Below are 3,602 nucleotides of genomic sequence, written 5' to 3'. Positions count from 1 at the left end.
CCCACTTTTGTCCACTCACCTGTGATCCACTTCGAGCCACTCACCTTCGTCCCACTTTTGTCCACTCACCTGTGATCCACTTTTGTCCACTCACCTGTGATCCACTTTTGTCCACTCACCTGTGTCTCACTTTTGTCCACTAACTTGTGTCCCAATTTATCCACTCACCTGTGATCCACTTTTGTCCACTCACCTGTGATCCACTTTGAGCCACTCACCTGTGCCCCACTTTGAGCCACTCACCTGTGTCTCACTTTTGTCCACTAACTTGTCCCATTTTTGTCCACTCACCTGTGATCCACTTCGAGCCACTCACCTGTTTCCCACTTTTGTTCACTCACCTGTGTCTCACTTTTGTCCACTCACTTTTGTCCCATTTTGTCCACTCACCTGTGCCCCACTTTGAGCCACTCACCTGTGTCTCACTTTTGTCCACTCACCTGTGTACCACTTTGAGCCACTCACCTGTGTCTCACTTTTGTCCACTAACTTGTGTCCCATTTTTTCCACTCACCTGTGTCCCACTTTTGTCCACTCACCTGTGATCTACTTTGAGCCACTCACCTGTTTCCCACTTTTGTCCACTCACCTGTGTCCCAAGCTCTCACTCCTATTACAGCCGCATCTCTCCAAGTGAGTGTGTGCAAGTGACCGGAAGAAAAGCTCAGTCTCCTGTGGCAAGAAGTCCTTAGTGCCACCTGTTGGTGTGCAGCAACATAAAGAATACAACTAATATGTAAAATAGAGTTTTTCATGTACTTTATGAGTAAATATTTGGCCTAAAAGGTCGTAAGATTGCAACTGTTGTGATTCTTTCCCGCTCCAGCCCCGCCCTCACCGGGTACGTCTCCATGGCAACTGTGGGGTCTCAGTATTCAGCAGCAGGTCTGAGGGAGTCCAACTTTATTGTTTGGAAAATGATCAAGTCGTTTATTGTCAAAATTAACATTTTTATTTCCAGCTGAAATCCAATGTTTTATGGATGAAGATTTTTAGTTCCCCTAACATTTCCTCAAAATGGGACGTCTGGGAGTGGAAAAGCTGCTCCTTGTGGAAGTTCCCTGCATGAAGTGCAGGAGAACATCACAACTGGGAGAACTTTCCAGGAAATATTTGTCACCTTCTTCCTCCAACTCACTGGAACTATAGAAACTCCACTGGAAATGAGACAAAACACCAAGACTGCAGACAACATGCTCTGGTTTTACACTCCAGGAACCTGAAACTTTTATACTCCAGGAACCTGCAACTTTAGACTCCAGGATCCTGCAACTTTAGACTCCAGGAACCTGCAACTTTAGACCCCAGGAACCTGCAACTGTAGAATTAAGGAACCTGCAACTTTTATACTCCGGGAACCTGCAACTTCAGACTCCAGGATCCTGCAACTTTAGACTCCAGGATCCTGCAACTTTAGACTCCAGGGACCTGCAACTATAGACCCAGGGAACCTGCAACTTTAGACTGCAGAAACCTGCAACTTTAGATTCCAGGATCCTGCAAATTTAGATTCCAGGATCCTGCAACTTTTATACTCCAGGAACCTGCAACTTTAGACTCCAGGAACCTGCAACTGTAGAATCCGGGAACCTGCAACTATAGACTCCGGGAACCTGCAACTTTAGACTGCAGAAACCTGCAACTTTAGATTCCAGGATCCTGCAAATTTAGACTCCAGGATCCTGCAACTTTAGACTCCAGGATCCTGCAACTTTAGACTCCGGGAACCTGCAACTTTTGACTCCGGGAACCTGCAACTTTAGTCTCCAGGAACCTACAATTTTAGACTCCAGGATTTTGCAACTTTAGACTCCAGGAACCTGCAACTTTTATACTCCAGGAACCGGCAACTGTAGAATCCGGGAACCTGCAACTTTAGACTCCAGGATCCTGCAACTGTAGAATTCAGGAACCTGCAACTTTTATACTCCAGGAACCTGCAACTTTAGACTCCAGGAACCTGCAACTGTAGAATCCGGGAACCTGCAACTGTAGAATCCAGGAACCTGCAAATGTTATACTCGGGGAATCTGCAACTTTAGACTCCAGGATCCTGCAACTTTAGACTCCAGGGACCTGCAACTTTAGACTCCAGGATCCTGCAACTGTAGAATTCAGGAACCTGCAACTTTTATACTCCAGGAACCTGCAACTTTAGACTGCAGAAACCTGCAACTTTAGATTCCAGGATCCTGCAAATTTAGACTCCAGGATCCTGCAACTTTAGACTCCAGGATCCTGCAACTTTAGACTCCGGGAACCTGCAACTTTAGACTCCGGGAACCTGCAACTTTAGTCTCCAGGAACCTACAATTTTAGACTCCAGGATTTTGCAACTTTAGACTCCAGGAACCTGCAACTTTTATACTCCAGGAACCGGCAACTGTAGAATCCGGGAACCTGCAACTTTAGACTCCAGGATCCTGCAACTGTAGAATTCAGGAACCTGCAACTTTTATACTCCAGGAACCTGCAACTTTAGACTCCAGGAACCTGCAACTGTAGAATCCGGGAACCTGCAACTGTAGAATCCAGGAACCTGCAAATGTTATACTCGGGGAATCTGCAACTTTAGACTCCAGGATCCTGCAACTTTAGACTCCAGGGACCTGCAACTTTAGACTCCAGGATCCTGCAACTGTAGAATTCAGGAACCTGCAACTTTTATACTCCAGGAACCTGCAACTTTAGACTGCAGAAACCTGCAACTTTAGATTCCAGGATCCTGCAAATTTAGACTCCAGGATCCTGCAACTTTAGACTCCAGGATCCTGCAACTTTAGACTCCGGGAACCTGCAACTTTAGACTCCGGGAACCTGCAACTTTAGTCTCCAGGAACCTACAATTTTAGACTCCAGGATTTTGCAACTTTAGACTCCAGGAACCTGCAACTTTTATACTCCAGGAACCGGCAACTGTAGAATCCGGGAACCTGCAACTTTAGACTCCAGGATCCTGCAACTGTAGAATTCAGGAACCTGCAACTTTTATACTCCAGGAACCTGCAACTTTAGACTCCAGGAACCTGCAACTGTAGAATCCGGGAACCTGCAACTGTAGAATCCAGGAACCTGCAAATGTTATACTCGGGGAATCTGCAACTTTAGACTCCAGGATCCTGTAACTTTAGACTCCAGGGACCTGCAACTTTAGACTCCAGGATCCTGCAACTGTAGAATTCAGGAACCTGCAACTTTTATACTCCAGGAACCTGCAACTTTAGACTGCAGAAACCTGCAACTTTAGATTCCAGGATCCTGCAAATTTAGACTCCAGGATCCTGCAACTTTAGACTCCGGGAACCTGCAACTTTAGACTCCAGGGACCTGCAACTTTTATACTCCAGGAACCTGCAACTTTAGACTCCAGGAACCTGCAACTGTAGAATTAAGGAACCTGCAACTTTTATACTCCGGGAACCTGCAACTCTAGACTGCAGGATCCTGCAACTTTAGACTGCAGAAACCTGCAACTTTAGATTCCAGGATCCTGCAAATTTAGACTCCGGGAACCTGCAACTTTAGACTTCAGGAACCTGCAACTGTAGAATCTGGGAACCTGCAACTATAGACTCCGGGAACCTGCAACTTTAGACTGCAGA

This window comes from Nerophis ophidion, linkage group LG04 (assembly GCF_033978795.1).
Source record: "Nerophis ophidion isolate RoL-2023_Sa linkage group LG04, RoL_Noph_v1.0, whole genome shotgun sequence".
Taxonomy (NCBI): domain Eukaryota; kingdom Metazoa; phylum Chordata; class Actinopteri; order Syngnathiformes; family Syngnathidae; genus Nerophis; species Nerophis ophidion.
Note: the sequence above shows the minus strand (reverse complement) of the source record.